The sequence below is a fragment of the Herpailurus yagouaroundi genome, unplaced genomic scaffold, assembly GCF_014898765.1.
Source record: "Herpailurus yagouaroundi ecotype Mexico unplaced genomic scaffold, PumYag 77, whole genome shotgun sequence".
Classification (NCBI taxonomy): Eukaryota; Metazoa; Chordata; class Mammalia; order Carnivora; family Felidae; genus Herpailurus; species Herpailurus yagouaroundi.
This window is the reverse complement of record NW_024412388.1, coordinates 20,662,496-20,686,471: the sequence shown is the minus strand read 5'-3', so window position 1 is coordinate 20,686,471 and position 23,976 is coordinate 20,662,496. Positions and strand designations below refer to the sequence as shown.

General features: G+C 42.4%; 1 protein-coding gene across 2 annotated transcripts in view; it reads left to right on the top strand.

Annotated features, from left to right (window-relative positions):
* Nucleotides 1-5,497: 5,497 nt before the first annotated feature.
* The window catches only part of WASF2 (WASP family member 2), a 74,939-nt gene continuing 56,460 nt past the window's right edge, over nucleotides 5,498-23,976 (top strand). The window contains exon 1 of one of the 2 annotated variants that reach the window (XM_040466381.1): nucleotides 5,498-5,665. The gene's annotated coding sequence lies outside the window, so the exon portion shown is untranslated. Of the gene's footprint in view, nucleotides 5,666-5,865; nucleotides 5,973-23,976 lie in introns of those variants that run through there. The other variant, XM_040466392.1, reaches the window with a different exon arrangement.

Here is a 23,976-nt window from a genome sequence, read left to right as displayed (position 1 = left end):
ACTCCAGGAGGAGAGAGCATTCCAGGTGGAAGGAATGGCAAATGCAAAGGCTGTGGATTAAGGATGTGGAGGCAGGGAAAGCCTGCTAGCTTGGCTGGAACCGAGGTTCGGGGGCCCCCTGGGATTGCTCAGTGGAGAGGAACTTGTTTGAAGAGAGGGAGGGAGAGAGAGAGAGGAAGAGAGAGAGAGAGAGAGAGAGAGAGAGAGAGAGAGAGATGGACCCAGCGAGAGCTGAGGATGCTAGAGGTAGGGTAGCGGCTGGAGACTGTCCTGGGCTCTAAACACAGTACTCTCCACTCTCTTCCCTTCAAACAGGGGTGGTGAAAAGGGGTCACTGTGATTCTTCATGGTCCCTGTGCTTTATTTCTCCCCCCTGGAATCCCTTAAGACACTGTGCTCTGTCGGCTCTGTTCCAGGAATTGATTCATGGCTTTTTATGCATTCCCTCAATGTGTTTTCTATCCAGCTCTACGAAATCAGTATTATTCACTCCATTGTATAGATGAGAAAACTGAGGCTCAGCCAGGTTTTATAACTTGCTCAAGATCACACGGGGCATAAAAGGCAGATCTGGGACTCAAACCCAGGACTATCTCCAGAGATGGCAATTTCGCCTGCTATCCTGGTTTCGGCTCCCCGGGGTGCTTCCATCCCCATAGCAACAACAAGGAGAGGCACTCCTGTGCTGACAGCACTTCATAGTTTATGCACGCCTTATTTTTTCTGCTCCTCACAACAGCCCTGTAGCAGAGCTGCGATCATCCCTACTTCGTAGATAAGGAAACTGAGACCCGGGCACGGGATGTGACTTGGCCAAGACTGCAGAGCCATTAAGTGGCAAAGTTGGGACTCAGATCCAGTTCTAGTGACTCTAAATGTCTCGTTGCTTTCCCTTGCAGAGTAAGAGGGTCCACTCCCTGCTCTTATCTGCCTCAGGGGGCAGGGAACAAACAGGCAGGGGTTACTTTTTTTTTTTTTTTAATTTTTTTTTCAACGTTTATTTATTTTTGGGACAGAGAGAGACAGAGCATGAACGGGGAAGGGGCAGAGAGAGAGGGAGACACAGAATCGGAAACAGGCTCCAGGCTCCGAGCCATCAGCCCAGAGCCTGACGCGGGGCTCGGACTCACGGACCGCGAGATCGTGACCTGGCTGAAGTCGGCCGCTTAACCGACGGAGCCACCCAGGCGCCCCTGGGGGGTTACTTTTCAGAACTGGTGGGAAAGGCACGGGTTTGGCCTTCACAACCTGGGGACTTGGTTACTGGCAGTGAGTAATTTCATCCCTCCGGGTGATAACTCTAACTTCTCGGTGGAAAAGGGAGAGCTTGCTCCTCAAGAGCAGTTAAGCCCTCTCAGAGGCTGGGTTCAAATGCCAGCTGTGCTGCTTCCTGACTGGGTGGCCTTGGGCAAGTCATTTAACGTCTCCACACTTCCTTTATCTCATTTGTAAAATGAGGGTAAGAACAGGACCTCACTCATAGGACTACTATGAGGATTTATGAGTTAATGCGTGTATACCACTTAGCACATGTTTGACACATAGTAAATGGTATGTGCAATGTTAGCACTTATTAATATTACTATTAAAGTGCTCAGCACCATGCCCTCGGAAAGCAACTTGTCTACATCCATTGCCTAAAAGGAGAAACTATGCCTCCTGTCGCCAGACAACCTTAAGCAAAGCTCCAGAATCTTACCTAGTGCAGGTAGTAACGCTGATATCGACAACAACAATTACTACTAAATGACTAATAAAGTTACTGTTAAAGTCAACGATACTATTAAAGTTAACATTCAAGCAGCTTACTATGTGCTAATCACTGTGCTAAGTGCTTTGCATTTATTATTTCATTTAACTTTCACAGCTTTGGGAAATAAAAACAGTTACCTCAGTTTTTACGGATCGGGAAACTGAGGCTCAGAGAGGTGAAGTCTCTTGCTCAAGGTCACACTGCTAGGAAGTGGTACAGCCATGATTTGATCCGGGCTTGCCTGGCTTCAAAGTCTTCCAAAACAGTTAAGGTCAGATGAGAACTGGCCCAGTGTATAGACACTTGTATCAGCTCTCTCCCAAACTTATCTGCTGGATCTGATGCCTCAGGCTCATCTCCTTCCATTCTGGGGAAGAACAAGCACCTTTTATGGAGTACCTTCTATATGCCACAACACTTCATTTTTATTTTTTTTTTTAAGTTTTTATATATTTATTTTCAGAGAGAGAGAGTACAAGCAGGGGAGAGCCAGAGAGAGAGAGAGAGAGAGAGAGAGAGAGAGAGAGAGAGAGAATCCCAAGCAGGCTCCACACTGACAGCATGAAGCCTGATGTGGGGCTCGAACTCATGAACTGTGAGTTCATGTGAGTCATGAGACCTGAGTGAAACCAAGAGTTGGGCACTTAACCAACTGAGCCACCCTGGTGCCCTTTTAATTTTTTTTTAATTTTTAATTTTATTTATTATTTTTGAGAGACAGAGCAGGGGTAGGGGCAGAGAGAGAGAGGGAGAGACAGAATCTGAAGCAGGCTCCAGGCTCTGAGCTGTCAGCACAGAGCCCGATGTGGGGGCTTGAACCCACGAACTGTGAGATCATGATCAGAGCTGAAGTCAGATGCTTAACCAACTGAGCCAAGCCAGGCGCCCCTATGCCACAACACTCTATATACATTTCCATATTGAATCCTCACCCTTACCTGTTGACCCTTTATTATTATCCCCCTTTCTTAGAAAAGTAGATGAGACACAGAGAGGTGTGGTGACTGGTCAAGGTCACACAGCCCGAGGTGAGATGGCAGAGCCAGGATTCAAACCCAGGTGGGTTGGCCTCAAAGCTTGCATTCAGGGACTACCAGAAAAGTACAGAGACCCTTGGAAAACAGCCTCACTTTCAAAGCCAGGTTCTCTCCCCTGTAACACTTCATTTGTTCGGGACCCTGCATGAACTCTGCCCTCCTCCCCCGTTGCCACCTATCCCAATTGGCCTAGATGCCTTCCACACCCTTTCTCTTGGCCTGCAATACTTCTTCCAACCACCTGCTGCCTAGTTAACCCCCATTCATCAATTCACCTGAGATATCACCTCTTCAGAAAGTCTCCTCTGTCCCCACCCCATCCCAACATTTACCTCATCAGCACATTGTACTTTGCCTTCTTGTTCCTTATCACAGTTTCTAACTGTATTTTGATTCGTCTGGTCATTTAATGACTTACTCACTTCCTCACTAAACTCTAAGCTCCATGAGGCTCTGTCTGTTTTGCCCACCATTGTAGCTGCATCACTGGTAGGCTGCTTATACATGGTTGGTGCTTAGTAATTTTTTTTAAATTTTTTTTAACATTTATTTATTTTTGAGAGAGAGAGAGAGAGAGAGAGCATGAACAGGGGAGGGTCAGAGAAAGAGGGAGACACAGAATCTGAAACAGGCTCCAGGCTCTGAGCTGTCAGCACAGAGCCCGACGCGGGGCTTGAACCCACGGACCGAGAGATCATGACCTGAGCCGAAGTCGGCCGCTTAACCGACCGAGCCACCCAGGTGCCCCAGTGCTTAGTAATTTTAAGTAAGCTCTACGTCCAACATGGGTCTTGAACTCACTGATCCAGAGATCAAGAGTTGCAAACTCTACCTACTGAGCCAGCCAGGAGCCCCAGTGCTTAATAATTTTTTATTGAATAGATGAATCCATGAATGAATAGACAGGTACTTTACACACATGACTCATTAATTCCACAATTAACTCATTGAATCCTCACAACGGCCCCGTTGTCCCTATTTATTTATTTATATTTTTAACTGTGATGTGGATATATTTATATAATTTTTTTTTTTTTTTTTAGCAGTGATGTCTGTTGTCCCCATTTTAGAGAAGACATAGATGAGGCTCAGCGAGCTAGAAAGTGCTAGATCTTGGATTCAATCTCAGGTCAGGCTGCCCCCAAACCATTGACTTCTGTACAGCACCTGCTGCCTCCCAGCAACCAATGGCCACAGTCACGATCTAAATAGTCATTGGGTGTCAGAAAATAGTCATTGGTTGTCAGACCACAAGTCCCAATTTGCGCCTGGAGGTCACTGACTCAGCAGCACTGAGGCTCTGTCAGCACCACGCACGCACTTGGTGGTCTCTGCCCTTCTAAAGTCTTAGGCTGCTTCCCCTCCCTCTCCCATCTTGGCTTCCTTCCTTTCCAGAGAGGGAAAAGGACTAGGAATTGCAGCCAAGGCAGCTCTTCTGGGAAAAAGAATCCTGCAATGAAAAGAGCCCTGTTCTGAGAGCAGAGAGACCTGCATTTAAGTCTTGGCGTGGAAGCTGCCCTGCTGAGGGCCCACAATGGTGTCATTGCCCCTCTGTGTCCTTGTCTGGGATTCTGTCTGGGTTGCTGACCCACCTGCCATCCCCTACTCACCTCCTGATTCCTAGGACCCTAGAAACAGCTGGGGCCTATGGTGACCAGAGAGATGGGGGGCTGGCCTGTCACCCTCATGACACTCTCTGTTATGCTAACGGGTTGGTGGAAGTAAGGCTTTCTCAGGGGACACCAGGCCTGGAAGGAGAAGTGCAGAAATGGAAGACAAAAGATACAGATTTGAGTCCCAGGGTTGTTTCAAATTCCCCGGGGGGCGACCCTGGGTAAGTCATGGAGTTCTTGGTTTTCTCTTCTGCAGAACGAGGACAGAGGACAGTATCTGCCTGACAGAGTTGCTCTAGAGAACTGAATGAGAGATCTTCGCTAACATGTGAATTTGTCACATTGCTATCCAGCTGCAGCCTCTTACAATCAACAAGGCGCACATATACCCAACTCAGGAATGTAGCCTCAACAAACGCCAAGACATGAGGCAGACATGACTGTTTCTATTTTGCAGAAGGACAAACTGAGGCCCAGATAAGTTCAGGGAGTTGTCTGAGGTCGCAGAATGAGACGGCGGCCGAGCCAGCCAGGGTCCCGCTCACCTGACCCCGGCCTTTCAGAACCACCTGCCCGTCCCAAGACGCCAGGCCTCGCCCCGGAAGGATCTTTTAGCAGCTGGCTGGAGCCTATGACTCACTCTCCCCTTCCTACTTTCGGCGGGGCCTGAGAGCCGGAGGGAAGGGACAAAACTATCTGCAGTTTGAGGGGTGTCCTCTGAAAGTTCATGGGTTTGTCCCCTTCTTTCCACCAAAAATCCTGGTTCTTTGAACCCTAACAAGAAGAACTCCTCTTTCAATACACTTTGTACGAGTTTCTACACTTTCTTAAGTGGGGTTTTCCTACCCCGAATTTAGGAGTTGATTCAGTTTAATCTCCACCCCTACTCCACTTGGTTTGCTCCCCCGCTGTTTACTCCGATTGCGGAAGTAGCTCGGGTGGAGCTCCCCAGAAGGTACCCTTGAGTACGTCTTTTGCGTATCTATTTAACTGGCACTCCACTCAGGCCAATGGAATGCCCGGAAGCCCCAGCAGGGTGGGGCAGAGAGCCAATCAGGGCCGTTGGCGGGGTGGGGCTGCGTCCCAGGGCGGGGAATCGCGTAATGGCGGACGCGGGCCGGGCGAGTGCGGCTGGGGGCGTAGCGCGCTGAGGGGGGTCTGGCTGTGTGGCGTCCCGCGAGGCGGCCAGCGGGAGCGGACCCCGCGCGGAGAAGGGCGGCTGGCCGGGCCCTCTGTCGCTGAGGGCGGCCGCGCGAGACCAGGTGAGCAACAAGTCCCCGCGGGCGGGCCCCGCCGTGAGGCGCCGGGCCGGGCCGCCACCCTCCCCCCACCTCCCCGCCCCGAGCCTCGCAGGGTCCTGAGGGAGTGGATGGCGTGCCTCTTGCCGCGGACCGGCAGTGGCCGGGCGAGCGGTCAGCGCGGGTAGCGTCTTCCTCTTCAGTCCCCTCCCCAGGGAGGAGGTGTCCTGGAGATCCCCTCGGAGACTTTGAGGGGCCCGCGAATCTGTGAGGCTGCGAAAGTGCCCCCAGCCTGATCTGGCGCTGCCACCGACTCGCTGTGTCACCTTGGGCCAGTCACTTTCTTCTCTGGGCCTCAGTTTACCTATTTGTAAAACGAAGGCTTTGCAGGCAGTTGTACATGAGTTGGATCTCAGATGTCTGATATCTTGGGCAAGTTCTTCCCCGGGCGGAGCTTCGGTTTCCATCTTCGGGCTATGAAAGAATTGAGGCGCTCTTTGAGACCCCTGGCCTAAGTTGAAGAGAGGAGTGTGTGTGTGTGTGTGTGTGTGTGTGTGTGTGTGTGTGCGCGTGCGCGCGCGCACGGGATGGTTCTGCACGGTAGAGAGGAGAGTTGACTGAAGGGGCTCTTCCATGAAGTCTCTGGATGGACCCCACACGATGATAAGGTGGAGTCCGGCTGTCTTGGTGCTCCGGGATTCTAGAGCCTCAGAGATGGTGCAATTTTACACACTGGTGTTCCATAGCATCAGAGGAGAGGAAGGCATCCTTGGAACCTCTTGGGGCAATGAGTGAAATTTAGGCCCAAAAGAATTCAGGAGGGTTAGGAGTAGGGCAGAGAGCATGTATGGCGCTCCTACTATGTGCCAGCCCTTGTTTAGGCTTATGTTATTTAATTTTTACAGCCACTGTTGAGAGTTTACACATAGGAAACTAAGTTTCGGAGGAATTAAGTAACTTGTCCAAGGTCACGCGGTAAGGTACAGAGCTTATCAACCATAAGGTGTTGTCTTTGAGAATCGCTGGGCAAGGGGGAAGTCATTGTCCACTTAAAAAGAAGTTTGCTCTGTCACAAATAGGGGGAGGGGTCTGGTCCCAGACACTTCAATTGACTTCTGGCTTGGAGACAGGCTGGGTCTTGATCCCTGGATGGCTAATTATAAGTACATTCCCTTTCTTCAGTCTGTGAGTTTCTAAACTCAATTTCTAAATGGTAAAAGTCGTTTTGAAGTGTTTCAGAATCCCAAAGAACTCAGTTTGAATCCTGACTGGGTGGCCTGTAGAAGTTCACCAACTGTTGGTGTATAGACTTGATTCTTGGTTCAGGGTAGTGCCAGCCAGGTAATTTTTTCTCCTTTTTAACTAAGAAGGCTAAATTTTCTTGGGATAAGAGAAATTTCCTGTTTGTTCAAATTTCTTTGGATTCCTGGAATGAAAGTTTCAGTAGCCCGCCTCTCGTGAAACATAATGTTCCTTCCTTTCTGTGTGTTCTCTGTTAGATAACTTCTAGGTGAGTGAAGACTGTGGACCTGGAGTGAGAGACTGGTAGTTAGATACTATAAATTGTAGCCCTTAATTTTTCCATGCTTCAGCTCTTGGTTAATCAAAATGGTAGGACCGGCAGTGTGTGGTGTTCTCTGTGTCAATGGTAGGGAAGAAAATTGGAAGAGGAAGTTGCTGAGAAAGAGGGCGTTTCTTAGCAGTGGAGCCAATATGTATTTCTTTGTTTGAAATTCTAAAACCAGAAAAGCAGCAACTGAAGGAGGAAGGAAGGAAAGAACTGTGAAACTCTTCTTCCAGTTCAGATATCCTTAAGAGCTGTTCCTGTTGCTGCCCCTGCCCAAGGAGCTGCTCTCACAGAAAAAGTCAATTGTAATTTGTTCAAAGTTGAGAAATTGTATTCTAGAATGAAATAATTTTAAATCTGAAACCCTCTGAGATAAATTTCTTAAAAATCAGAACATTTTACTGAGTACGTTATCAGTGGATGATTCTTTTACCCAACTTCATTACTAATTGCAGTTTAATTTCAGTCTAAGAATTGAACTAGATACTGGATGATGTAAATATCACCACCACTTGAGAAAACACGTAATGGTGTGTTCAAGTTTTGACATTTGTTGAAAGTATTTTTAATGCTTTGTTTTACAGGATTGTGTATGTGTGAATAGGTGTTGTTAAGGCAGTGAATTTATTGTACGTGAAGATCTACCTTCATTTTCTGTATTAGTTATATGTTCTGTATAAGACTTAGTCCTAAATTAGCATGTCAGTCCATAGTATCTTGGGGCCAAAAAAAAGTTCCTGGGGGTGCCTGATAGCTCATTTGGCTAGGTGTCCTACTCTTGATTTTGGCTCAGGTCATGATCTCACCGCTTAGGGCTCTCCTGACAGTGAGGAGTCTGCTTGGGATTCTCTCTCCCTCTGTCTCTGTCCCTTCCCTGCTTGCATGTTCTTTCTCTCTCTCTCTCTCTCTCTCTCTCTCTCAAATCAATACACTTGAAAAAAATTCTTGGGGCCAGATTTTTTTTAAATTTAGAATTTTGGGGATTTTAGAAAAGGAATATGGTACATGTACTGTGTGTTATGTAACATCCCAGAGAGGTCTGGGGCAGTACTTTGTAATCAAACACATTACCATTTCTGTAGTGAAATGTACTGGTATAAGTAAATAGTATAAATAGGTTCATGTCATTTCATGTCAGATTTTACCACCAAATGGATAATGACAAACTTGTTTTTACAGCCTTTTAGATTTTGGAATTGAAGTTAAGGGATTGTGGACCTGTATGGATAAAATTTATAAGATGAGGAGGATAATTACAAGGAAAAGTATTGTAAACCAAACTAATTTCAAAGCCATGGGTCCTAAAAACAGTACTACATGGAAGACAATTTTTGTTTGTATGCTTTTTTCATGTAATATTCTTATTCTACTTAATATATGCCAATGTACATTTTTCCTTAAGTACCAAGATTTACCTTTTAATACCCTCATTGATCCCTGGTTTAGATGTTTGAATGACACCCTAACCCTCTTTTTTTTTTTTCTCTTTTTTTGAGAGAGAGAGAGAGCACAAAACAGAGGGAGAGAGAGAATCTTAAGCAGGCTTCATGCCCAACTCAGAGCCCGATGATGGGCTCAATGTCACAACCCTGAGATCATGACCTGAGCCGAACTTGAAGCGTAATCTATTCGGTGTTGTGCTCATTAGTTTTTGTGTAGCAGTTAAGAGAATTGTACCTTTGGGGCACCTGGGTGGCTCAGTTGGTTGAGCGTCCAACTAGATTTCGGCTCAGGTCATGATCTCACAGTTTGGTGAGTTTGAGCCCCAGGTTGGGTTCTGCGCTGGCAGTGTGGTGCCTGCTTGGGATTCTCTCTCTGCCTCTCCCCTGCATGTGCATTCTCTCTCTTTCTCAAAATAAATAAATAAATAAACTTAAAAAAAAAGAGAGACTCGTACCTTTTTTCTGTGTAATTCAGAGAAAGACTAATCAAGTGAGGATATTTATATTCATATTTGCAGAATGTAAAGTTCATGCTCTCTTCAGGATAGTCTTTAATATGAGGTTATCACTGCTGGGTAGGATGCTGAGTAGGATTTAGGTTAAGAAAAAAATTTTTTTTTTTTTTTTTTTTTTTTTAAGTAAGTTTTGCATCCAACACAGGGCTTGAATTCATGACTTCAAGATCAAGAGTCACATACTCTACTGACAGAAAATTTTTTATTTTTTCAGGAGTCCGGCTGCCTCAGTGGAGAGCATGTGACTCTTGGGGGTGTGAGTTCAAGCCCTACTTTGGGAGTAGAGTTTACTTAACAGTATTTCTTTTTTTTTTTTTTTTAATTTTTTTTTCAACGTTTATTTATTTTTGGGACAGAGAGAGACAGAGCATGAACGGGGGAGGGGCAGAGAGAGAGGGAGACACAGAATCGGAAACAGGCTCCAGGCTCTGAGCCATCAGCCCAGAGCCTGACGCGGGGCTCGAACTCACGGACCGCGAGATCATGACCTGGCTGAAGTCGGACGCTTAACCGACTGCGCCACCCAGGCGCCCTCTTATTTTTTATTTTTGAAGCTTCCACAATTTGAACATCCTGGTAAGGAGTTTACTAAAATATATTTTTAATTTAGAATATTTTTAAATATTTAGAATATTTTTATTTTAAGCATGTGCTATATGAGAAATTTGAATTTACCAGCCTTATGAATTTGGATGATTTCTTTAAATGGCCAAGGACCTCTAGGAACAAATCATAAAAACTCTATTCTTTACTCTTCCTGGGTGCTTCAGCTATAAAGTGAGGTGGACTGGTGTTGTTGGAGGTTAAAGAATTATTTCTTCTCTTTAAAAGAAGCTCCATGGGGCGCGTGGGTGGCTCAGTTAGTTTAGCATCCCACTCCTGATCTCAGCTCAGGTCTTGATCTCAGCGTCATGAGTTTGGGCCCTGTGTTTGGGCTCTGCTCTGGGCATGAAGCCTACTTAAAAAATTTTGAGAGAATCTGGCCATCAGGATATCCCGTAGCCTGCTGTTTTGTGGTCCTCATTCATCTTTCTACTTGGGGTCTCTCCATAGTTCCTGAGAATGGTACTTTGACTGTCTGGGAGAGTGAACGGGTGCAGAACAGTGTATCAGGAGTTGCAGGTAGATTCGGTGTATGACTGGACTAGGCAGTAGGAGCAGTTCTTTTCCTGACTACCCCAGTTTTTTCTATTTCATAAGCACTGCTAGTATTGTAAAAGGATTACAACTGGTGGACTAATATCCTATTCTAAATTACTCTGTTGTGATTGTGGATAAGCTCTTCAAGACAGGAACTGTGTCTTGTACTTCTTTTGTATTCTGTAGTGCATCAAACTTGTTTTGCATTAGAATTTACCATTAAAACATATTCATATCTGGGTTGGGAGCTCTGATGTCGGAACACAACCAAGGTTGAGAACCATTGACTTCAGCACATTGTAGGTGCTCAATAAATTTATGTTGGTTACTTTGCTGGGGCTCCTGGCATGCATTGGATGGGGTGGAAGAGGACCCAGATTTTTTCATAAAGTAAAATCGCTTTCCAAGAAACTGACACAGTTGGCAGATCTGGACCCATAGTCAGTTCATTGCTAGTTACTCTGCCACATCACCACCCTGATTTTGTGACTTAGGCAGGATGGGATACGGGCAGCTGAAAGTTTTGTTTATTTCTTGGGTAGTGGCCTTACTGAGTATGATTGATTAAGATGACAGTTGCTAAACTGAAGACAGGTAGAAAATGCAATAATTGTTTGGGGTTTGGGTAAGGGAGGTGGGCTGCTGGGCACCAGGGATGCCAAGAGAAAAAATGAAAGGTTGTAATTTGACTGGGTCTCCAACACATAACACAATGTATGGAACATAATTAGTGTTCGATAGCTTTTTTGTTGACTGAAGAAATGAATGGCTCTTTGTTTGGAAAGAGGCTTATATGCTGTGAAATAAGATACTTCCTACTCTTCCTTCTGAACTGAGCTAAGATGTCATCTCTTCCATGAAGCCTTCCCAGGAAAAATTGAGTGACTCCTTTATATGTTTTCTCCTTTGTCAAAACATTTATCAGATTGTCAAATCTGATATTAGACAAATTACAAAACTCTTCTCCCTGCCTGTCCATGAGCTCCTTAAGAACAGGACTGAATTTTTTTTTTTTTTTTCTTAATGTTTATTTGAGAGAGAGAGAATCCCAAGCAGGCTCCAAGCTCTGAGCTGTCAGCACAGAGCCCGATGCGGGGCTCGAATCCACGAACCGTGAGATCATGACCTGAGCCGAAGTCAGACGCTTAACTGACTGAGCCATCCAGGCGCCCCTGAATTGTTCATTTTTATTAGACTGATGCCCAATACGCAGTAAAGGCGTGGTAGATGCTAATAATGCTTAAACCGTGGCCTCTGTCTTCTATTTCATTCTTGTAGCTTCACTTTCTTCCAGTTCATAGTCTTTTCAGTTCAGATCAGCAAATATTTATTTATTGAATGTCTTCTGAGAAGTAGGTCTTTCTTAGGCCTTAGGGTAGGGTTTCTCAGCCTTGGGTACTGTTGACATTTTGGGCTGGATAATTCTGTCATTTTGGAGGGCTGTCCTGTGCTTTGTGGGATGTTTAGCAGCATCCCTGGTCTTTCCTCACTACCCATTAGCACCCTCTTCTCACTAGCTCTGATAACCAAAAATGTCTCCAGATATTGTGAAATGTCTCCTGAGGGGCACAATTGCCCCTGTTGAGAACTACTATATCAAGGGTAGAAGTGGTGGAATCATAGAGAGAAGTAAATATAGATGTTCTGAGAGGTGTACACTCTCCTTTTATTCATTTTTTCTAGTTACACAGTCTCTTGTCTATGACTTTTGGATAAGAAAGAAAAATCAGGGAAACCAGGTGACAACCTTAAAATAGCCTCATTTTTTTTTCTGTTCATTTTATTTTATTTGGTTTAAATATATTAGAGCAGTACAGATAGCTGCATTATTTATGCAGATTTATGTAAATTTAGTTTCTACCACTGATAAGATGGAGTAAAGAACTATTAGAATATTACCACCTTGCATAAAAGACTTTCTCAGAAAAGCTCATAGCTGAAAAGTTTAATACCTAAAGAAAAATCAGCATTGGTTTTATAGAGAACTTTCCAGGACTTGTTTAGGATTCTTCTTTGATACTTTTTGAGCTTTATGGCTAAGATATCTTTTGATGTCCCTGCATAGTTACTTTATAACTCTAAAAAAACATGTTTAACTAATGGATGTGTTTTTCTAAGCTCAGTATTTTTTGTAATAGCTAGATTGGTCAAGGCAATGGTTCTTGGTCCCTTGGGGCATTCATAAAGTGATTACAAGTCAGTAGTAACATTTGGGGACTTCACTCTCCTTTGGCCAACCCTCTACAATATAACATTATAACCATTCATGTCTTAGTCACCATTAAAGTGATGTTGAATGAGTGTTTTTTCCTGTTCCATTTGAAGTTGTGAATGGTACTCTGGAGAATTCAAATGTATAGTTATGAATGGTATCTCAGAATAGTTACCATTTATGCAAATGAAACACACTTCTTAACTTAGAAACCAAACAGAATTGAATTAGGAAAGAGAAGAATAGAAACAAGAATTGTTGAATGCTTGCAGAGGAAATAACGTTCAGATATAGAAATATCTCAGAAAAATGTGCTCTTTATGATTACACACTAATAAAGAAAAATAGTTTGAAATTGATGGGAGAGGCTATTAAACTTAGCCTGTGATATTACTTTTCAAGCTGCTTTTCTTTTCTGGTAAAATATGGGAGTCTGAGGCATACTCTCTTAGTTGTAAGATTAATTCCAGTTGAACAGAAGTAAGTCTCTTATTTTTAGAATATAGAAGCCCTTTTGAAAAGTAGCAGTGGTTCAGCTTAGTTCCAGTTTAGGTAAATATGTGTATGTATATGCACACATACATATGTACACACATAAATATGATGTGGCTTATGGTGACCCTTAAACTTTGTAGTTGACATAGTAAAATAACAAGAACAATCCTTTTACTTTCAAGTATTCAAAATTGAGACCTTTGTCTCCCCTGATTATGCCATTGTTCTAGCAAGTACTCAGTCTAAAAAGCTTTCTCAAATCACATCTTGAGAAATTGTGTTTAACTGTGTAGAAGGAGGCCTTAGGTCATGCACATAGATGTTCCTTTTCATTCACAAATTAAGAACTGTAAGTACATTTCCCTTTGTAGAATACTGATAGTATCTAAAGAACAGTATTCCTGATACCAAGGTCATCTGTGGAATTATAAGAAGTATAAGACCCCATTCTCTGTAGAAATGTATTTGCCCCCTTCTTTACTTTTTTTTAAAGTTTATTTATTTATTTTTTTGGGGGGAGGGGGGAGGAGAAAGAGAAGGAGAGAGATTCCCAAGCAGAGTCTGCACAGTGAGCACAGAGCTCAGTGTGGGGCTCGAACTCATGAACCATGAGATCCGAAGCTCAACTTCCTGAGCCACCCAAGTGCCCCATGCCCCCTTCATTACTTTTAAAACTCCTTCAGCATTCATTTGCAATGAATAATTTGCAAAGCACAGTATTCCCACTTTGATATATTCCATTATAGTCACTTCCCAGCACTTGAGATAAGTTATATTATGTTAATAGCTACATTTTACAGGTAAACAAGTTCAGAAGAGTAACTTAAAGTCACTCAACTAATAAATAGCAGATTTGAGATTGAACACTGTCTCCTCCCTGCCCCCTCATTGTACTCTACCCTTTATCCCAGCCCCATCTATTTGAAGTATAGTTGACACACAATGTTACATTGGTTTCAGTCGTACAACATAGTGATTTGACAATTCTGTGCTCACCACAAGTATAGTTTACCTTCTGTCATTGTAACAGGGCTATTGCAATACCATTTACTATCTTCCTTATGTTGTACCTTTCATCCCCATGACTTATCATTCTGTAACTAGATGCCTATACCTCCCACTCCCCTTCACCCATTTTGCCTATCCTCCCAGCCCCTTGTCCTTTACTTTTTAATGAGATTTTTTTCCATTTTTATTTATTTTGAGAGAGAGTGTGTACATGCGAGTGAGGAAGGGGCAGAGGGAGAGAGAGACTCTTACGCAGGCTCCATGCTCAGAGCATTGCCCGATGCCAGCTCAATCCCATGACCTTGGGATCATGACCCAAGCTGAAAGCATGAGTTGGACACTTGGGGCACCTGGGTGGCTCAATTGGTTAAGTGTCGGACTCTTGATAGCAGCTCAGGTCATGCTCTCGTGGTTGGTGAGATAGAGCCCCACGTTGGGATTCTCTCTCTCCCTCTCTCTCCCTCTCTGCCCTACCTCCACTTGTGCTTATTCTCTCTCTCAAAATAAATAAACAACAACAACAAGTTGGACGCTCAACTGACTAAGCCATCCAGATGCCCCTTAATGAGAGTTTTTTAATGGTGCAGTTTACATACTGTGAAATGGACAGAAATCCAAGTATGTAATTAGATGCATTTTGACAAATGTAAACACATGTGTAACCAAGAGATAGAACATTTCCATAACCACATATCCTTTCAGTCAGTCACTACAGTCTTAGAGGCAACCACTGTTTTGATTTCTATTCTTACAAATTAATTTTGCCTGTTCTTGACTCATAGCATGTGCACTCTTGTGTCTGAATTTTTCTGTTCAATATAAAGGGTTTTTTTTTTTTTTTTTTACAAGTCTATATTTATTTTGAGGGGGGCAGAGGGAGGGGGGAGGGAGGGTGGGAGGGAAGGAGAGAGAGAGAGATTGAGAAGGTTCAAGCTGCACGGTCAGTGAGGAGCCCAATGCAGGGCTTGAACTCACGAACCATGAGATCTGGACTTGAGCCAAAGTCCGACACTTAACTGACTGAGCCACCCAGGCACCCTTGTTCAATATAGTTTTTGAGATTCATTCATGTTGATGTGTATATTGGTATGAACCCAAGTCTTTTGATGCATATCTAGAGTTCTTTCCAACAAACTGCAGCTTCTAATTTGCTTACACTTATATCACATCCTCTCCTGACTTTTTGTTTTTTTGCTTTAGCATTTGCATGTAATTTATTTCTCTTTTCTAATATCCTAGATTTATTTCTTTTTAAGATCTCTTTGAAATTACAAAAGTAATACATGCTCATTGCAATAAATTACACAATCAGAAGTGAATAAAGAGTGAAAGTTTTGTCAGATTTATTTTTATTTCTGCCTTTTTCCAATTATGAAAAGAATGAGTGCTCTTTGTAAAAAAATTTTAAAGAATTGCCAAATTCAAAAGTATGAAGCACAGAATAAGACTCATCTGTGATCTTACCAGTTAGCATTTTGGAGTATCTTCCTCTTTCTGTGCATTTTGTTTACCATAGCTAAGACCATAGTTTAGGGATATTTAGGCTTGCCTTTTTCCATAGGTTTGCCACATCCATGTTAATCAGTTTTTTTTGTTTCAGCGTTCATGTTTTTGGCCATCCTAAATTTAAATATCTTGCTGGCAGTGATCTCGGCTGAGTTGGCCTCATCAGGCATCATTTTTTAAGATTTCCTGTGCACTCCACCATTCACCTCATTCTTATATATCCAACACCCAACATTTCTTGCAGAGTAGGAGACAGAATAGTTGTATGGTTGTGAGTGAAGATTCTGGAGTCAGTCCATCTGAGTTCAGTTGTAGGCTCCTTCACCTACTGATTCTGTATGCCGTCTTGGGCAGTGATTCAGCCTCAGTTTTGTCATGTGTAAAATGGAGACCTGTCTAATTTTTCTGTAAAATATAGAGCATATCTCAAAGAGTATTAGAAGGATTAAATGACATCATTACTTAGTCCAATGCTCCATAAATGTTAACAGTTGTTGTTACAAATTAGGAAATGGCATATTTAGTTGGGTACATCATCTATCTAACCTTGAATTCTGCTTGTGGGAAAGGGATGAAAATGTCAGCTTCAAAATTTAGGACTATGTTGCCCCAAATTCATAATTTCTCTTAGAAGTTTATTTAAAATTTTTTTTTAACATTTGTTTATTTTTGAGAGAGAGAGACAAAGTGCGAGCAGGGGAGTGGCAGAGAGAGGGAGACACACAATCTGAAGCAGGCTCCAGGCTCTGAGCTGTCAGCACAGAGCCCACTGCAGGGCTTGAACCCATGAACTACAAGATCGTGATCTGAGCCGAAGCTGGATGCTTAACCAACTGAGCCACCCAGGCACCCCTATCTTAGAAATTTCTTATGGAAATGTTACCTATGCATTTATCTAGACTATCTGAATTACTTTTTCTTATATCCTGTCCACCCCATCTGAGTAATGAGTTTTATTACTTTATATGCTTGATTGCATAGTAAACTATTACTTTTTTATTGGTCCTAATAAAAGCAAATAGCTGCTGGGTAGTAAGTGTATACAAACTATGTGCCAGGCATTGTGCACATTCCTCCTCACAGCAGTCCTTCAAATTAGTTGTTATTTACAGATGGGAAAAGTGAGGTTGGAAGAAATTATTATGTCCTTGGTCACACAGGTAAGCCTACTGGTACTAGTATTCAAAACCTTCCTCTTTTTTGGGGCGCCTGGGTGGCGCAGTCGGTTGAGCATCCGACTTCAGCCAGGTCACGATCTCTCGGTCCGTGAGTTCGAGCCCCATGTCGGGCTCTGGGCTGATGATGGCTCAGAGCCTGGAGCCTGTTTCCGATTCTGTGTCTCCCTCTCTCTCTGCCCCTTCCCCGTTCATGCTCTGTCTCTCTCTGTCCCAAAAAATAAATAAATGTTGAAAAAAAAAAATCAAAACCTTCCTCTTTTTTGTGAATGCAAGCTGGTGCAGCCACTCTGGAAAACAGCATGGAGGTTCCTCAAAGAACTAAAAATAGAACTACCCTACGACCCCGCAATTGCACTACTAGGCATTTATCCAGGCGATAGAGGTGTGCTGTTTCAAAGGGACACATGCACCCCCATGTTTCTGGATGCACTATCAACAATCGTCAAAGTATGGAAAGAGCCCAAATGTCCATTGATGGATGAATGGATAAAGAAGATGTGGTATATATATGTGTGTGTGTGTATATATATACACACACACACACACACACAGTGGAGTATTACTTAGCAATCAAAAAGCATGAAATCTTGCCATTTGCAACTACGTGGATGGAACTGGAGGGTATTATGCTAAGTGAAATTAGTCAGAGAAAGACACAAATCATATGACTTCACTCATATGAGGACTTTAAGAGACAAAACAGATAAACATAAGGGAAGGGAAAAATAATATAAAAACAAGGAGGGGGACAAAACAGAAGAGACTCATAAATATGGAGAACAAACTAAGGGTTGCTGGAGGGGTTGTGGGTGGGGGGATGGGCTAAATGGGTAAGGGGCACTAAGGAATCTATTCCTGAAATCATTGTTGCACTGTATGCTACCTAATTTGGATGTAAATTAAAAAATATATATATATATATATATAATTAAAATAAAATTAAAAAATAAAAGAAATTTTTGCAATGAAGTAAAAAACAAAAACAAAAACAAAAAAAACACCCCAAATACAAAGCCTTCCTCTTTACCTTTTTTGCCTTTTTGGGGGGGGGGCATATTTATTTTGAAAGAGAGAGAGACTGTGCATGTGAATGGGGGTAGGGGCAGAAAGAGAGAAAGAATCCCAGGCAGGTTTCGCACTGTCATTGCAGAGCCTGATGCAGATTTTGAGCTCACAAACCCTGAAGTCATGACTTGAGCCAAAGTCAAATGCTTAACCAACTGAGCCACCCAGGCACCCCAACTTCTGTCTTTCTGATTTTAAAATTTGGACTTACAAAATAATTTAATACACTTTATTGTTTCTTTAGACTTATAACTGCTTTATAATTTCTAGGATTTTATGTGAATCTGTGTTTACCCTGTCACACCCCCTTTTTTTAATATTAAAGTGTTGTCTGTTGGGGCACTTTAATTGAGTTGGTTAAGCATTTGACTTTGGCTCAAGTTGGTGGCTCCTGAGTTGAGCATCCGGCTTCGGCTCAGGTCATGATCTCATGGTTTGTGAGTTCTAGCCCCGCATGAGGGTCTGAAGCCTGCTTCAGATTCTGTGTCTCCCTCTCTGTGTGCCCCTCCTCTGCTTGCTCGATCTCTGTCTCTCTCAAAAATAAATAAATGTTTAAAAAATTTTAAAAGAAAAGTGTTGTCTATCTATTTATATTATATAAAAAACCTGTAAGCATACAGAAGCTCCTCTGTCCTTTGGTCTTTTTGGATACTTTTATATGCCTTCTCTGTTTTACCTTTTTTGTGCAGTGATGACCACAACTGCACATTCTATTCTGGGTACAGATACACTTCGGTTTGTACAAGGGCAGGATAATGTGTTCTGTGTTTCCAAAGCTTTCAGAATAACAGCCAGCATTTTGTTGCCTTTTTTTTTTTTTTTTTTTTTTGGTAGCTGTGTTCAGGATAAGACCAGAGACTCTGAAATCCTTTTCTTATATTGTAACAGGTAGCTTTAGAGCTCATCTTCTGATAATTATAGTTTGGACTATTTTTCCATTACTGCATTACCTTATTTTTGTCTACATGGAAGCTATTTTCCACATTTCTTAACACATAACTTTGTACCACCATACTTCTAGCTACTGTTGTAGATTTATCTGCCAACAGGGAAGATTTCACTAGATGTTTTTTTCTAGGTAATTTCTAAAAATGTTACTTGGGATAGGTTTCAGCATCAATCCGTGGGGGACTCCTTTGGTTTTGTTTGTTGTTGTTTTGTTTGTTTGTTTGTTTTTAATTTGTTAAGTAATCTCTATACCCAACCTGGGACTGGAACTCATGACCCCAAGATCAAGAGTCACATGCTCTATAGACTGAGACAGCTGCTAGAGCATGCTACTCTTTTTTGTTGTTTTTGTTTTGTTTTGTTTAGTTTTGTGTTTTTCAAGTAGGCTTCACACCCTGCACAAAGCCCAACATGGGGTTTAAATTCGACACTGAGATCAAGAGTCAAATGCTTAACCAACCAGCCACCCCAGCGCCCCAGTTTTGTTTTTGTTTTGGAACATGCCACTGTTGGGGCGCCTGGGTGGCGCAGTCGGTTAAGCGTCGACTTCAGCCAGGTCACGATCTCGCGGTCCGTGAGTTCGAGCCCCGCATCGGGCTCTGGGCTGATGGCTCAGAGCCTGGAGCCTGTTTCCGATTCTGTGTCTCCCTCTCTCTCTGCCCTTCCCCCGTTCATGCTTTGTCTCTCTCTGTCCCAAAAATAAATAAACGTTGGAACATGCCACTGTTGATCTTGGGGTCATGAGTTTGAGCCCCATGTTGAGGGTAGAGTCTACTTAAATAAAAAATTAAAAAAAAAATTATTGGGGTGCCTTGCTGGTTCAGTTGGTAGAGTATGCAGCCCTTGATCTGAGTGTTGTGAGTTCAAGCCCAATATATATTGTTTGTAGAGATTACTTAAAAATAAAAGAAATTAAAAAAAAAATTATTGGTGCTTGGATGGCTCTGTCGGTTGAGCTTCCAACTCTTGATTTCGGCTCAGGTCATGATCTCACAGTTTGAGTTTGAGCTCCATGTGGGGCTCCATGATGACGTGCAGAACTTGCTTGGAATTCTCTTTCTCCCTCTCTGTGCGTGCTGTCTCTCAAAGTAAATAAAACAACAACAAAAAATTATTGTCTGACGTATAAAACTCCAGCAATTTAAATACTTGAATTAATAGTGCTTTTGTTTTATTTTTACAACAGTTTATTGAAATATTATTGACCTACAATTAACCACATATATTTAAAATGTAAAATTTTAGGGGCGCCTGGGTGGCGCAGTCGGTTAAGCGTCCGACTTCAGCCAGGTCACGATCTCGCGGTCCGTGAGTTCGAGCCCCGCGTCGGGCTCTGGGCTGATGGCTCAGAGCCTGGAGCCTGTTTCCAATTCTGTGTCTCCCTCTCTCTCTGCCCCTCCCCCATTCATGCTCTGTCTCTCTCTGTCCCAAAAATAAAAATAAACGTTGAAAAAAAAAATTAAAATGTAAAATTTTAGTTCTGACTCATGCATGTACCCGGGAAACCACACCATAGTCAAGAAAATAAACATTTCCATCACCCCTCAATGTTTCCTTCTGCCCCTTTGTGATCACTTCCTCCTGCCCCCCTGCCTGGCTCCCACCCCCTTCATCAGCAACCACTGATCTGCTTTTTATCACTATAAATTAGTTTGTATCTTTTTTTTAATTTTCAAAAATTTTTAAATTTGAGAGAGAGAGAGAGAGCACGTGTGCCAAGTGGGGGAGAGGGGCAGAAGGAGAGAGACAATTCCAAGCAGGCTCCTTGCCACGCATGGAGTCTGACTTGGCTCTTGATCCCACAACCCTGGGATCATGACCTGAGCTGAAATCAATAAATCGAGTTGGACACCCAACTGATTCAGCCACCCAGGCGCCCCTGGTTTGTATCTTTTAGAATGTTACATAAATGGAAATACGGAGTATGTGCTCACTGGGACATGGAAGTTTGACATCTTGCATTCAGGATGATTATTTTGAGATTCATCCATGTTGCAAGTATCAGTAGTTGCCAAATAATGATTGATTGTGTAAATATACCAGTTTGTTTATCCACTCACCTGTTGATGGACATTTGAGTTGTTCCAGTTTGGGGCTATTAAAAATAAAGCTGCTGTAGCATTTGTGTATGAGTCTTTGTATAGACATTTCTTTTTGATTTAAAAAAATGAGATATAATTTACATGCCAGACAATTTACCCTAAATTTAAATTGTTCAGTTCAGTGTTTTTTTAATATTTTCACAAAGTTGTAGAACCATCATCACTATTTAATTTTAGAACATTTTAATCACCCCCAAAGAGATAGCAGATATTCTCCATACCTCCCTCCTCCCTCCTAGGCAACTGTTAATCTACTTTCTGTCTCTGTGGATTTGCTTGTTTTGGACATTTCATCTAAATTCAGTCATACAATATATAGTCTTTTGTGTTTGGCTACTCTCACTTAGCATAATATTTTCAAGGTTCATTTGTGTTGTAGCATGTGTCAGTACTTCATTCCTTTTATGGCTGAATAGTATTCCATTGTATGGATGGATGGACCACATTTATTTATCTATTCATCAGTTGGTGGACATTTGGATTGTCTGTTTGACTGTTATGAATAATGGTGTTTTAACATTCATGTACAGAATTTTTGTGTGGACATGTGTTTTCAGTTCTCTTGAGTATATACGTGTGAGGGGGTTTGCTGGGCCATGTGATAACTCTGTGTTTGAGAAACTGCCAGATTGTTTTCCAAAGTGGCTACACATTTTACATTTCTGCCAGCAGTGTATGATTCCAATTTTTCCACATCCTCACCAGTATTTCTTACTTACCTTTTTGGTTATAGCCATCTTGGTGAGTGTGAAGTGATATCTCGTGTTTTGATTTGCCTTTTCATAATGACTAATGATGGTGAGCATCTTTTAATGTTTTTGGCTATTTGTATATCTTCTTTGGAGAATGTCTATGTAAATGTTTTGCCCATTCTCAAATTGGGTTGTTCTTTTATTATTGAGTTGTAACAGTTTTTTGTATACTGTGGATACAAATTCCTTATCAGATATGATTTGCAAATGTTTCCTCTCATTTCTGTGGGTTGTTTTCACTTTCTTTGTTCATGCCCTTTAAAGCACAAAAGTTCTTTTTTTTTTTTTGAAAAAATTTTTAAGTTAATTCATTTTGAGAGAGACAAAGTGAGTGGGGGAGGGGCAAAGAGAGAATCTCAATCAGGCTCCGCACTGTCAGCCTGAGCCCTATACGGGGACTCAAACTCATGAAACTTGAGACCGTGACCTGAGCCGAAGTTGGACACCTAACTGACTGAGCCACCCAGGTGCCCTTTAATAGCATTTAATATTTAATAGAATTCTTGAAAAGGATACAATTTTAAAAATTTGGTGTTTACATCATATTTGTGCATTTCTAGGTTAATCCTCAAGCACTGTTATTTGGTCACACAGTGTTAATTAATGGTTTAAAGCTTGCTTCTTGTGACAAACAGTATAACGTGAGTGCACCTGAAAGTATTTTTTTCTTTAAAAAAAATTTTTTTTAATGTTTATTTTTGACAGAGAGAGAGAGAGAGAGACAGAGCATGAGTGGGGGAGGGGCAGAGAGAGAGGGAGAGACAGAATCCAAAGCAGGCTCCAGGCTCTGAGCTGTCAGCACAGATCCTGACGCGGGGCTCGAACCCACAGACTGCAAGATCGTGACCCGAGCTGAGGTCGGATGCTCAACCGACCGAGCCACCCAGGCACCCCTGAAAGTAATTTTTTCTATTTGTATTTTTCCTAAGTTATTGTATTGTATTGCGTTGTATTGTATTTTAGTTAGAGAGGGCGCAGGTGAGCGAGGGGCAGAGGGAGGGAGAAAGAGAGAATTCCACGCAGGCTCCATGCTGTCAGCACGGAGCCCAAAGCGGGGCTCAGACTCACCTGAAGTGGGCTTGAGCTCACTCGATGCCAGCCTCAAACTCATGAACCGTGAGATCATGACCTGAGCCGAAGTCAGATGCTTAACCAACTGAGCCACCCAGGCACCCCTAAGTATTTTATTCTTTTTGATGCTATTGTAAATGAAATTAATTTTCTTAATTTCATTTTTGGATTCTTCATTGCTAGTGTATAGAGATAGAGTTCATTTTTGTATATTGATCTTATATTTTGCTACCTTGATTCTAGCAGTTTGTGTGTGTGTGTGTGTGTAACTTAGCATTTTCTGTATACAAGATCATGTCATCTGCAAATAATTTCCAATTTTTCCTTTACAATTTTATGCCTTTTATTTCTTTTTTCTTGTCTGATTGACCTGGCTAGAACCTCTAGGACACTGTTGAATAGAAGTGATAAGACGATATCATAGTCTTGTTCCTGATCTCAGAGGGGAAAATCTTTCTGGTTTTGATATCAGTAGTACTTGCCTCATAGAATAGGTTCAGATGTGTTTGTCCTTATTACTTTTGAAGCAGATCTCAGACTTCGTATCATTTGTAAATATTTCAGCATATATCTCTAAAATACAAGTATTCCCCGATTGAAACATAATTTTAAGATTTATTTTTATTTTTTTAATGCTTATTTAGTTTTGAGAGAGAGAGAAAGACAGTGCAAGTGGGGGAGGTGCAGAGAGAGAGGGAGACACAGAATCCAAAGCAGGCTCCAGGCTCTGAGCTGTCAACACACAGTCCCATGAAGGGCTGGAACCCATGAACCACAAGGTCATGACATAAGCTGAAGTTGGACATTCAAACAACTGAGCCACCCAGGTGCACTTTAAAATTAAAAAAAAAATTTTTTTTAATGTTTATTTATATTTGAGAGAGAGACACACACAGTGTGAGTGGGGGAGGGGCAGAGAGAGAGGGAGACAGTATCTGAAGCAGGCTCCAGGCTCTTAGCTCTCAGCACAGAGCCCCACAAGGGGTTCAGACTCACAAACTGTGAGACCATGACCTGAGCCAAAATCAGACATTTAACCGACTAAGCCACCCAGGCACCCTAAGATTTTATTTTTAAGTAATCTCTATACCCAGTGTGGGGCTCGAACTTAACCCCAAGATTAGGAGTCATACGCGCTACCAACTGAGACAGCCAAGTACCCCTGTAACATAATTATATTAGCATTGTCACACTGCAATATCTTTAAGCAGAGTGCCTGATATGGGTCTTGAACTCCCGAAAGGTGAGATCATGACCTGAGCTGAAGAGGATGCTTAACCAACTGAGCCACCCGGGCACCACTGATTTCCATTTTTAAAAGATTAATCCAATTG